Source organism: Fringilla coelebs, assembly GCF_963513975.1.
Source record: "Fringilla coelebs genome assembly, chromosome: 18".
NCBI lineage: Eukaryota > Metazoa > Chordata > Aves > Passeriformes > Fringillidae > Fringilla > Fringilla coelebs.
The window spans coordinates 8,838,705-8,852,438 of NC_140044.1; positions in this window are offsets into that span (position 1 = coordinate 8,838,705).

Consider the following 13,734-nt stretch of genomic DNA (forward strand, 5'->3'; position numbering starts at 1 on the left):
GGTGAGATGAGATCTAAGATTCCCAGAAGGCACTGAGCAGGCAGCTGGTATTTCCAAAATCACTGCAGGGACAAGCACCACAGTTTAGTTCTTCATGACAGGAGTTCACCTGCCCAGGTGAAGCCATCCCCAGACCACAGGCCAGCTCTGCAGGCAGCCTTGGAGACAAAAGTCACTAAATCAATGAAAAATACTATTGTTATTTGCTCTGGTGCATAAGCAGAGAAAGCACTTGGGGCTGGGGCTGTGAACACTTCCACAAATGGTTGCAAAATAAACTTTCCTCATCTCCCTCCCCAGCTGTTTTTACTCCAGATGGACACTGTTTGTGGAAGCTGGCAGCAGGGGATTAGCTGCACAGAGCTCTGCTTGTGGGGATGGGCAAGGCTGGGTGCTCCTCCAGCCCTGTGCTGTCACAGCCAGGTGACAACGAGGGGCCTGAGAGCAGGGGCTGCAAGCTGCTGCTGGCACTGCTCAGTGAGTGCAGGACGTGCCACAGGCTCTCTGCTCCACAGGGAAATGTCACCAGCCTCCCTTGTCACTCCTCCCCAGCTTTGCCATGAGAGCAGTGATGGAATTTCTGCCCCAAAGCCAAGTAGGCATTGAGAAAACAGTAATTTTTCGGCTCAAATCCCAAGGTTATTTGGGTATGTGCACTGCAGTGGGGCCTGTGGGAATAGCCCAGGGCTTGGCTGATGTGGGAGGTTCATCACCATGTTCTCTTTTATTAAGTACAACTTTCAGGGATGCCCTGACTGCATCCATGCTGCACAGACAAAGCACATTAGTCACAGCTAACAGGCAAAAATATTCTTTACAAAATAGTGACTGGCAGGGGAAAGTAATCATTGGCTGCTGCCAAGTGTGGGGCCAGCACCACTCAGGCTTCCAGGAGGCTGTGGGATGGAAACTTATGGAAAACAAGCAGGAATAAACAGCATATATTTTAAAATCATCTCGAGCTCCCAAAGCTTTGAAAGTGCTGAATTTGGAAAACACACCCCTCCCTTCCCTGGATGTTTGGGGCACAAACAAAATGGTCCAGGCAGGGTACAAATGAAGCACTGGGTGTGAAACTGCCTCTGGGCAAGGAGAGCTCTGGCTCCCATGGACCATTTCACCTGCATATCATGGGCTTTTTTTTATCAGCCATCTGAAAAACATCTATTTTGCCCAGGTAATGACCCACAGCATCACGTATTTGATGCCTACCTTCTGGTTCAAAGCAATTACAACAATAAACATATACAATAAATGGCAATGTATTGTAGTTAATGACAGCAATAAATAAACAATGATGGAAGTAGACAGTGCTTTACAAGGATCTTCTGTGGGCACAGCCCTGCTGGTGTTCCAGGTACACTGGGAGGACAGAGGTCAATTAGAGCATTTATTTGAGATTAGAGGAAATTACAAGGTAAAAAAAAATAGCCTGAGGGTAATTTTCTGCTGAGAGGAGAGTTGATAGCAAAGGTCATAAAGAGGCAAATGGAGCTGAACTGGCCCCATCAACTGGGAATGGTGCAGTAAAGGGGTTTTGGTGGGTTTTTTCCTGCTTAGCAAATACACGTGTGCTGCAGACTCAGCTCTTTCCAGGAGTGTCAGGGTTCATTTCATTCAGTGCACAGTGCATTCATTGGACACAAGTGTGCTGCAGAGCCTTAGAAACACGGCTTGGGCTGATTTTAATTGACCTGACCCTGATCCACTTTATCCATCTTTACCTCTGGCTTAATCGGGTGGTTGCAATAGCTGCTGGGCTGTTGGCATTAAATCTGTGTTTCCCTATGAGAGCACCACATCTCTCTGCAGCCAGAAAGCTCAAATCTGTCTTTTAATGGTGAATTCCCACTTTGGAAGCCAGAGAGGCACAAAGAGGGCCCTGTCTGGACAAGCACAAGGATGCTCTGGGGCCATCCTGGAGGAAAGCAACTGCTCCTCTGCACATGTGTCTGGTCCCCAAGGTTAACTGTTTATCTTTTGCATTTTTAGGGAAAATTCCAGGCAGCAAAGTAGGGGTAAAACTGATCTTGGAAGTTATTCCAATGCTTATTTCCCAGGAGCTATATTTAAACCTGTTCCCTTTCCCTTGCCCCCAGAAGTTAATACCAGCTGTGTGTCAGGGCTGCTGACACCTGCAAGCAGCATTCCAAAAATAATAAGAAGTATGTTTATGCTGGGCTTAGATCTTAAAAAAGGCACTTTTCTATTTTGGTTTGGGGATTTTTTGTTGGCTTGTTGTTTTTTGCTTTAGGTTTGTTTTCTTTCTTTTTTTTTTTTTTACCAGACACCAGTATCTCACTATAGCCTGTTCTAAGGGGTTAATGGAAGAAAATGTGTTTAGATTCATTAATTCTATCAGTATAAATACCACTGCCATGTATAAATATGACATCATGCTGTATTGGTCAACTTTCCCAGATAAAACATTCTCAGCCCAAACATCCATTGCTTCTGCAAAATTTTTGGTTTTGAAACAAAGCCTTAACTTATCTCAGCAATTCCCATTTAATTTCTGCAGCTTCCCTGCAGGGCAGGGAGAACCTCTGCCCCAGGGTGAGCCATCACTGGGGTCACTGGTGGGAACTCAGCTGTGTCCCATTTGGCTCCTGCTGGGGATCACAGGACTCTGTGCTCAATGGGAAGGGCAAAAACCCCGCTGAGGATCCACCCTGCTCCCCAAAGGGACTTCATTTCCCCTCTGCTCTCAGAGGAGCTGGAAGCAGACACAACACTGGCCTCCAAAAGCAGAAGCAGATCCTGCACTACCCCCTGGTCTCAGGCAGATTTTCTCCCATCAGCAGGGAGAGGGTGCTGGGCTTTTCCTAAGAGTATTGTAACTGCAGAGCCAAGGGTGTCAGAGAAAACAGAGAGGGCCACCAAGCAGCTCCTCAGAGGGCTGATGACTCCTCAGAGGCACCACTGGGCAGACCCCTCTGGGGCACTCCTCTCTGGCACTGCTCACAAGGAAACCACAACCCTCACACCCCTGAAACAACACCAGCCTGAAAACAGAAAGAACCTCTGCAGTAGAAACCCCCTGAGACACAGCCCAGGGAACAGATGAGGGTTAAACTGGTTGCTTTTTCCCATTTTGAGGCATTTTTGAGCAGCACAGAAATGTACACCCGGCTGATGACATGCCCAGCATGGGCACAGCCCAGGATGCAGCAACTGGCAGAGCCACGTGGGCTGCTGCAGCCTGCTGCCCTGATCCCCTAACCAGATTAGGGCTGTAACACAGAGGGCCAATTTGCACCCAGCATCGTGTGTCTCAGCCTATTCTGAGCATCTCCTGGACAATAAGAGTGCCAAAAATGAGCTAGGGGGGAGTTGGACTTCTCCAGGTCCCACTGGACAAGAATGCACCCCCCAGGGCTGGTATGTAGCACAGCTTTGAAAGTGAGAAAGCAGAGAGACGGCAGAGAAACACAGTCGGTGCTCTGGGCTGTGGGAAAGAGCAGTGGTCTAAGTCTGGCAGTGTTTCACATTTGGAAATGCCTCCAAGGCCCACCCTGGAAGCTGTGGGATGTCAGGATAAAGGCAGCCCCGCTCTCACACTGCAGTTTGGGTCCCGGGTGAGAGGAGCACACAGTCCCCGCAGTGCGGAGCAGCCTCACCTCAGCAGGGGCACCACCCTGCCCTCTGCTCTGCCTGCTTTGTCAGCCTTTGTCACTGCTCAGACCCTTCCAGAACAAGGCCATTATCATCACAAATGGAGGCAGGGTTCACCTTGCCAGATAGCTCAGCTCCTCCTGGGCTCTTGGGCTCTGGCTGCCCTTGGATTTCTCTTGTGGGTAAAAACAAGGAGCAATCTCAGCCCTGTGGGTAAAGACAAGGAGCCACCTCCACCCTATGGAAAGATGTGGCCCCGTTCCTCTTGTGCCAGTGCTGTCAAGAGGAGCTGAGAGAAAGCTGAAGCAGCCACAGCAGCTAAGACAAAAACCTCACCAGGATGTGATCTCTGCCAAGGACAGACCGACATCATTTCATCCCAAGACCAAGGAGATAAGGGAGTGGGTGGGTAAAAGGCTGCCCTGGCCAAGGGCACCCACCACCTTCACCACAATGGATGATGCCTCAGGCTCTGGGGAAAGGCTTTGCTGCTGGGAATTACTGAACCTGCTGCTGCTAGCAACATTGGAACTGCCTTACTCATGGTGGGATGGGTCCCCCCTGCCTGGGTCAGTGCCCAGAGACCCCACCATGCAGGACAGGGACCCTTGTGGTGCCTGCACCCCGTGGGACTCCAGCCCAGGTACACAGCAGTCCCTCCCTGCCCTGAGCCCAGTTTTCACAAAGAGAAGCCCAGAGAGGAGAGCAGCACGTGAGCCAGGCATGTTCCAGCATATCCCAGTGGGTTCCCCCACCAGGCTGGGCAGGTCTCAGTGCAGCTCAGTCTGATTTCCAGTCATCAGGACGTGGGGACACGTTCCTCTTTTGTGTTCCTTCAAAGAATAAACTCATCCTGATCGCAGCTGGGTGTAGCAGAGCCGTGACTCAGCAATGCAGCTCTGCCACCCTGTTTGCTGATATTGCTGCCCTCCTTGCAAACACCACACACCAACAGAGACAAGATTTGCCCCCAGATTCACCCCAGTCTGGCACAACAAGCTCCTTCTAAGGTTTTTTAGCACCACCTCAAAAGGTTCAGCTCACCTGCAGGTCAAAACCTTCAGAGGAACAGCACTGCTGTGTCAGGCTGTGGTTGGAGCATGACCCCAGTGCCCCACTCTGACCTTCCTGCCCTCTTCCACGGAGCTGGACGAGCCCTTCTGGCCTGGCCCTGAGCACCCTGAGCCCACAGCACAGCCTGTTGCCCTGGGACCTGTTGGGGAGGGGTGGAGGGAAGCGTTCCAGGCCCCATCCAGAACACATTCCCCCCCCAGCCCTTCCTGCAGCACTTCTCTCCAGGGAATTCCACCGGGAGTAGGACACCCTGCCCCAGCAAAGGGTCACTGAACAGGGCAATGCAGATGCAGCTCCCAGGCTGAGCACAAGTCCAGCTGTGGCCAGGGAACACATGGCTCTATTCAAATCCACTTTTTGAATGAGGACCAAGCTGACACCTCTGATTTTATCTCTGCAGGGCAGGCCCAGGGGAGTCAAGGCTTTTGCAGTTTTTCACGTATGCGAAGCTCCAGAGCCCCAAACCCACAGTGCCCCCGAGCTCTTCCCCCCATTATCCAGAGCTGAACGAGGAGCAGATCTCCCTCCTCAGAAGCAACTCACAGCTACATCCAGTGAAGGAGCTGGATCAGATGCCACACCGTGTTCCATGGCCGGGTGCTGCCCAGAAGTCGCAGTCATTGGACAGGAATCCCAAAGGAAACCTCTGGCCAGGGTGCTGTCTGCACACCCAGCAGCTGTGACCAGCAGGACCAGCTCCTCTGTCCCCAGAAGAGACTCTGATGCCGGGGTTTAACAGCACATGTCACACTGTGGAGGGCTGAGCTGTTCTCCAGCCCCCGGGGTAAGCAGGTAATTAGATTATCAGGACACGGCCAGACGCTGCCACCAGGGCCACTGAAGGACAGAGAGGAGCTGAGGACAGCGTTTCTCAGGACTGTGGTGCCACGGGTCAGCGCCTTCCTCACTGGAATGGCACAAAGGAAAAGAAAGGGAAAAGGCTTTTGCCAAATCTGACCTTCTTAGAGATCATTTGGATGGGATGGAGCAGCAGGAAACAGAAATTACCAGCATAATATTGCCCCCCTCAGACTCTTTCTAATACCACAGCTTCAGCCCAGGCTGCTGCCACAGCAGGAAGCCCCAGATCTCCCCAGCTAAGAGCACAGCACATCCCCTGCCCAGGGGAATTTGGGGACTTCCAGATGAACCGAATGCCACTTCTCAGCTCCCCACAGGGTGCCCAGACAGCACCTTCTGGAGCCTGGTTTGTTGGGTTGTGGATTCCCACACACCCCAGGGATGCACAGCACCAGCCTTGTGCTTTTGTGGATTTTAGCTGAGCTCACAGCCCTTCATCCCACACTCATTTTGGGTGGGGCTGGGGGAGAGGGCTGGGAGCAGGGCTGGTCAGCTGCTGCCAGGATGCAGGAGACACAGCTCACAGGTGGGGAGGTGCTCCCTGTGGAGTCCCTCAGAGCTGGGGAAAGGAGGGCATTTCCTCCACCCAAACCCCCAGCACACCAGGGATTTAATGCTGGGTTATTCCATGGATACAGGCTGTAACACAGCAGTGCCAGAGCTGAAGGGGGTCCCTGATCTTCTCAGCAGCACTCACACACCAGGGCTAAAGAGTCCATCATTGCCCCAGAGCTTCACCTCTGGCCAGCCCAGATCTTCATGGCTGCACCCAAACCCAGATGTTGGGCCAGAAAAGGGAGCAGCGCAGACCCAGAGGTGACAGCCAGGTCCAACCAAGAGCACAGATAATGAGGCAGTGTCACAGTGATGGGGCAGGTCCTAGGCCAAGCCAGGAAGTCAGCCTGGCCCTCAGAGCTAGGATCAGGTCCAGGAGCACCAGCAGGTCCAGAGCAGTGGTGCAGGGATGACACTGAGCCAGGAAAACAGTCAACAGGTGGAAGTCAGGACAAAAGGACCCATGGCCAGGCACCACTGTGGCTGTTCTGGAGCCCAGCATTGCCCCAGCACAGCCAGGAAGAGTCTGAAGCTCTCTTTAAGCTGAGCTTAAATACAGCTCCTGGGCCCATGGGCGTGGGGCAGGTGAGGCTGGCCAGGGCTACAGGGCCCATGAGTGTTTTCAGAGCTCTGACTTTTGCAGGTCACATCCTGCAAAGCAAAGCTGGGGGGAGCTTTGTCCTCACTCTTCGATCGCCCTGACCCTGTAGAGCCCTTAAACCTGGCAGACAGCAGGGTTTGGTCCTGGCATTGGTCCATCCCTGCTACTGCTCCACCCTGCCTGTAGATGGTTTTGGTACAGGAGCTGGTCTCCTGCCCAGATTTAGGATGTGAAGAGCAGAAATGTAAGTTAAATTGTCCTCCCTGATCCCAGCTCAAAGATGCCACCCCAGGATGTCCAGATCACTCATCCTGAAATGCCAGTGAGGGTCTGGCTGCTCCCAGCCTGAGGATCCCAAACTGAGCACCCATATGAGTGCTGACTCTTCAGACAGGGCTTGCTGAGCACCACCAGAAACATCAACAGCAGGAGCTACTGCAGGTAGAGAAAGGCAGGTGAGGGGGAGAAGAAGCAGAGGGACCAGGGGAACAACCAGGTGTTCCCAGATGTCTGCCCAGTGCTGGCTCCTGGCAGGACTGGTACTGCTGGGCTGTACTGGAGCTCTGCCTGGCCCCTGCCATGGCAAAGGTGGCTGCAAGCCCCAGGGCCAACAGGTCACAGCCTCTGCTTCAGCAAAAAGGGTTTGAAGAGCAACCAGTTGTCACTGTTTTGAGCTGGAATTTTAATTCATCTAATCCAGGGTCCTGACCCAATTAACACTCTATAGGATCCCCCAGAGCTCTTGTTTGGTTCAGTTCTTGGCTTCAAGGGCAGGAGAATTGAAACCAGATTATTGGGAATAAAACAGCTTCAACTTTTAGGCTGCTGACTCTGGTGAGGTTGGCTTGGTTTCCAACCAGGTGTGATGCCTAGGAAGAGTTCTTCCCCCAGTGGCAGCAGAAAGGATTTGCTTAAAAGCAAGGGGTGAATGTCCAGGAGCGGCTCTGGCCGCGCTCACCTCCAGCACCCCCGGCTCCGGCTGGGATGAGCCCGTGTGTGCGCCCAGCGAGGGGCACGGGGAGCACGGGCAGGGCGGGAATGCCCGCGGGACACGGGGGACACGGGGCAAGGCGTGGATTCCCGCAGCTCCCGGCGAGCCCAGCACATCCCGGCGGCCACGAGAGGGAGGCAGAGCCCGTGCGCTGCGGGGACCGGGGCTAAGGGACCCGGGGAGACGGGGATAAGGGATCGGGGATAAGGGATTAGGGCTGTGGGACAAGGGATAAGGGATTGGGAATGCGGGATCCGGGCTGTGGGACCGGGGATGAGGGATCAGGGTTGAGACACCGGGGATAAGGGATTTGGGATGGGGGACCGGGGCTAGGGGACCACCACCACCCACCTCACCGCAGGCAGACCGCAGGCTCAGTTCCCTGCCCTCCACCCCAGGAACCCTCAGTTCATCTGCTCGGCCTGGCCAGGTGAAGAAGCCGAGCACCTGAACACACAGGTTGTGGTAAATCCTTCCCAAGGGCTGTTTTCTCCTCCTCAGATGCCAAGGCTTTGTGTCATTCCCAGCTCACACCGAAGGAGGGGGGGGTGGGTGGGACATCTTGTAGGCCAGCAGCAGGACCAGAGGAACACCTGGGCAATCCCTGTGGTAGAGATCCCATCTGTAAATCCAGGGCAATCAGCCCACTGTGCATTGCAGAGGGACTGCCAGCCAGATGCATTAAGCAGGGCAGGAGCTCATGGGGTGGGCTGTCAGTCCCCACTGTCCACCCTGTGTCAATGGTTCTGCCTCAGCCCCAGGTAACACCACGACAGAGTGCACCAGGTGGGGTCAGAATCCCTACCACAGCTTTTGGGCCCCAAAAGCACAGTCAGGAAGCCGCCAGTGAAGCCCATCATTGTCACACTCTGTGAATGAATGGTCCCTTTGGATGCTGCTGACACAACACTGCTGGAAAACCTGAACGCTCACTGCCAGCAGAGACCGGGCACTGACAGCTTCAGACATGCCTGGTCAGGGAGAGGCAGCTGAAAAACTACAAAAGGTGTGGATTACCAGGGGCCAGAAATATGCCAGGGCCAGGAAAGCAGCTTGTGGAGGGGAAGGGAAACATGGGGAAATTTCTGGCTGGTTTTAGAATCACATCATGCCGGGTTCAAGCACAGACTTGACAGTGACATACAAGAGAACTGGCTCCTTGACACAAAAGTGGCCCAGACAGTGACTCACAATAGCCCAGTGACATTTTAAACACCTGATTTCCACCTAACTAAGAACAACCTGAGGTCAACCCTGTAAGCTGCCACGTTGTGAACAAAACATTCCTTGCAAAAGTCAGCCTTTGGAGGGATGTTGCACAAGGGGTGGCACCTGGACACAGTGGAGCCAGTCCTCTGGCACTGTCAGTGTGCTCATGTGGCCAGGACAGTGCCAGCAGCACTCCGAGCCAGCACTTGGCTGCCTCGTGGATTTCCAAGACAGACCAAAAGCCCAAGGCTGCCCACCCTCCCCATTCACCAGCTCAAGAAAGAAACTGGGGATGGCAGAGGAATGTAAACCAGGCCAGAGGACTCATTCATCCTCCCTCTCCAGCTCGGTGCATTCCGGGCAGCCTCAGCGCAGCGTTCTGCGTGCTGCAGTCCAGCCCTGCACACGCCTGCCTCTCATCCTCTGCCAGCCCTGACTCTCCCGAGGCACCTCGAGCTGAGGCTGTAATAAATCAGGCAGCAGCCTCCATCCAAGACATGCATTCCCTGGGCTGCTCTGCTGGAAAATGAGTGCTGAGCTTTTCATGTGAACACCTGCAGCCACCAGGCAGCCGTGCTGACCCGGGGTGCAGTATGGCCTCCCAAATTAAAGGCACCTTGCTGTTCAGACACTGTGAAACTGTGGCCAGTTTGCTGTCCTCAGGACTGGGATTTGGCTCCACACCTGATCCTCCAGGTTCTGGGAATCCTGGACTGGCTCAAAGCTGAATTTGAATCCATCAGCCTCTGAATTCAGTGATGGCCATTGCTCTGTAAAGAGCTGGTAAGAGATTAGCTGTCGTCATCTTATTGCAGGGGTTCCATGCTGTTGTCTCCTTATCACAAAGGTTTCACACCTTCTTGGTGTTTCTCATGGGCAGCTCCTCAGAGCACTGACTCTTTCTTCTTCCCAAAGCAGCCAACTGACTCCAGTTCCCTTCTCAGCCAGCCACCCCACTCTTTTACAGCACTGACTCCAGTTCCCTTCTCAGCCAGCTACCCCACTCTTTTATAGCACTGACTCCAGTTCCCTTCTCCCCCAGCCACCCCACTCTTTTACAGCACTGACTCCAGGTCCCTTCTCCCCCAGCCACCCCACTCTTTTACAGCACTGACTCCAGTTCCCTTCTCCCCCAGCCACCCCACTCTTTTACAGCACTCTTCTTCTCACTGGTCACAGCTCTGCCAGCCATGGGAGGAAGAGCAGCAGGGCTGCTCAGAGCCCACTGATTCACTTGGGAAAGCCAGGAGAGTGCCAGAGCCAGGACACAGCTGCAGCAGGTGGCCCCACTCCCAGTGAGAGTGGCCAGGTCTGCAGCTGTGGGGTCAGTGCTGGTCCCACTGCAGCTGGGCAGAGCCTGCAGGGCCAGTGGCTGGAGATGGGGAGCGCAGAGCCTGAGGCTCCCCGAGCTCCACAGAGGAGCATGGCCCCAACTGGGGAAGCTGGAGCCAAGGCCAAACTCATCTGGCTCTGCTTTGCACACTGCTGAGATCTTTCTTGGGTTTATTTTCATGCAGATTCCCAGAATGCAGAGACAGGCAGGAAAGTGAGAGCTGAGAGCAAACAGGAAAAAGGCAGGTTCTCTTCATTTCTATTTTTAGCACTGCGAACAACATTAGTGTCATTATATTTAGGGAAAAAAAATATTCCGAGCGTTTCCTGCCTCCCCTTTCAATACCTTCAGCTATTTCCTTGCAGATGTTTCCAGGGGCCAGGGTTCAGAGGCAGGAGGAGCAAGGCTGGGCTCTTGCCCTGCAGACAAGTCCTGGGAGATGAAATTTGGCTCAAAGCAGGTGCCAGTGGTCCTGCATGGGGACAAGCAGGACAATCAGGCCGTGGAGGATGTGTCCAGGTCCAAGCAGAAGCTGTGTGACAGTGCAGGACCTTCGAGCTGCCTCTCTGTGGGCTGTAGCACCTTTGGTGTAATAGGGCAAGGCACAGCAGCCCTGTAAGGCTGGGGTTACAGAGCAAGGCTGGGGGCACAGCTCTGCTTCACTGCAGGGAGCCTGGCCTGGGCAGAGCACCCCTGACCAAGCTGCTGGAGAAGGGACTGCTCTGCAGGAGAAGCTGCACCACGAGTCTATGGTGAACTGTGGCAGCAGCAAAGTGAGATCTCAAACTGGGGCTGCTCAGAGAGTGGCTGGTGTCCCCTGGACCCAGAGCCTGTGGCTGCATTTCTCTTCACAGAGAAAAGCAAGGCACAACTTCCCAAGGATGTTCTCTGGGAATCACAAAACCAATTCTTATCTCAATTGCTGCTCCTCTTGTTGTGCACAAGTGGAATGCATTGTGGAAGATTGTTTACCTGAAGGGAATTGGTAATTGGATTCTAGTGTGAGTGTTTTGTTTACTTGACCAATCTCTGCAAGCTGTGTCCTGTCAGTCAGGAGACAGTCACGAGATTTGGTTGAGTGCTTGTGCAGTTTCAGTTTAGATGTAGTGTAATACAGTATAGAATAATGTAGTATAATAAATTAATTAATTAGCCCTCTGATATCAATGGAGTCAGTTGCATCATTTCTCCCAGATTTGGGGTCACTTTGCTTTTACAATAAAAGCCCCTGCACTTGCCCCTTGTCCACTTGTCCAGGCTGGCTTGGCCTCTCCTGCACAGCTGGGAGGATCTTCCCTTGCTCCCACAGCCCTGGGCCCAGTGCCTCCCCCTCGAGGGCTGCAGCTTGCCAAGTGTTTGTGTTTGATCCTCCCAGGGATGCTCCAGAGCAGGATTTCTGGGTGGCAGGCCAGCAGGATGCAGGGGTGGCAGACCACAGCTCAGCAGGACCACGGAATGTGAGGAAAACCAGGATTTGAATGTGGTCAGCTTCTGGCAGGGGAGAGAGAGGGCAGCCAAGTGCTGGGGAAAGGGCTCTCCTAACCCCAGCCACGCTGTGCTGCATGTGGTTTGCAGCAAAATCACAGAGCAGCACTTCTCCATGTGGCCTAGGGAGCTCTCTGCTCCAGGAAGAACATGGAGATAATGTTGGAAAAGTATCATGGAGAGCACACACAGCAGCAAAATCACCTCAGAACATTCTCTGCAGTATGGGCCAGTAGGGAGGGCAGAGGAGCAGCTGGCTGCCCCCCACACACTGCTCTCCACACTCCAATTGCTGCCTGGTGACAGCGGTTCCAGGCTACATTTTCCTTCCTGGAGCTTGGTTCATGAGAGGAGCTGCCTTGTAAGATGCTCCTCTGGGGCTCTGGCTGACTCCAGACTGGCTGGGAGCAGCTCCTGAGACAAGCCCAGCCATAGCCAGGCTGCCTTCACCAGCCTTGCATGACCAGGTGCAGACAGCCACAAAGTCAAACACTGCCTTTCTCTAATTCTCTCCCCAAAACCCTGCAGCAGGTGGAAACCCACCCTAGAGGCTCTTGATTTGAAAGTACAGGAGGAATGCCTTGCAATTCCCAGTCCAGCCCAGCCCATCTTCCTGGGGCACAGCAGGACAAAAATGAGATTGTAACAGCCATTCTTCCTTCCCCCCCCATGTCAGAGAAACCACCAGGTCATGGGAGACCCCCTTGCCCCAGGGCACCTTTTCCCCAGCCTCAGCTTGCTTTCACAGGGGATATTCCTCCCACCTTCATATGGCCACAGGCAGCCTTCATGGACACCTGCTGCAGGGCATCTTTGAGTCCCAGGATGGCTTCAGATGAAAGGGATCCTAAAGACAATCTGGCTCCCAATCTCCTGCCATGCCAGCGACATCTTTCACCAGGCAGAGTTTCTCAGAGCCCCACCTAGCCTGGCCTTGATCTCCAGGGCTGTCCCAGGCTGCTCCTCCTGATCTGCTCCTGTGGGTGCAGCTCCCTCAGCCCCTCTCCAGTGCAGGTTGACTGCGCACCTGGCACGGCTCAGGCAGCAGGAGGACACTGTCCTCTCCAGCTGTGTCCCCAGGGTCCTGCAGTGCTCCTCAGTGCCCACACCGAGCCCCTGCCTGGGCAGCGCTGGGTGCCAGCCCACCAGAACCTCCCCCCACTCTGGGGGCACCACGAGCCTCTAAAAGGACAATCTTGGCTGTTGCTCTGTGGTCAGAGCACAGAAGAAGGCCAGCCAAGCAGGCTGGCTGCTTTTATTTGGGCTCAGGGCCTGGATGGGGCAGTCCCCTCCCTGTTCCTTTGGGGGGATTCTCATTTGGGGGGATTCTCATTAGCAGATCACTGCTCTCCCACCTCCCACAGCAGCAGGTCACCCTGCCCTGGGCAGCCCAGCAGGCAGAGAGAGAACACCCAGCCAAACACCTTTTACAAATCACTCTGCATAGCTCACATTCTCGGCCGGTTTATGAGCATTTTAGCTCCTCATATTGATCAGGGCTGGAGCCGAAGTAATTACATTAATCAGAAATCATTTCCCATGATTTTGAGTCATATTTGAGCTGGTGCCCAGCTGCTCTGCTCTCCCCTCTGCTCCCTGCTCCCTGGTACATACTTTCCAGGCGACATCGCTGCTTCCATAACCAGGGTGAGACCCAGGGGTTTGTTTGTCTCAGCCGGATCCCACACACGCCCTAAAGGTTTTCAGTCGTGTCTTTGTTGGTTTGGCTGGGGAAGGGGACAGGAGGAGGTGGTTTATGTGAAGTTCATGCTTGGGAAATCTCTCCAGATGTCTCTGGCATCAGGAGGGGCATAGGGAAAGGCTGGGGGCCTGGGATTCTTTGGCACATGGAGGCATCACTTGCTTCAGCTTTTCCAGTCTTGCTCAGAAGATGGAGAGCAAGCCCAGCTTTGTTCCCTGGGCTGGAATTTGGAAGTGGGACTCACCTGCAAACCCTCTGGCATGAGTCCTGGGGAGAAGCAGCAGGTCCCCCTGCCAGCTGGCTTGGCT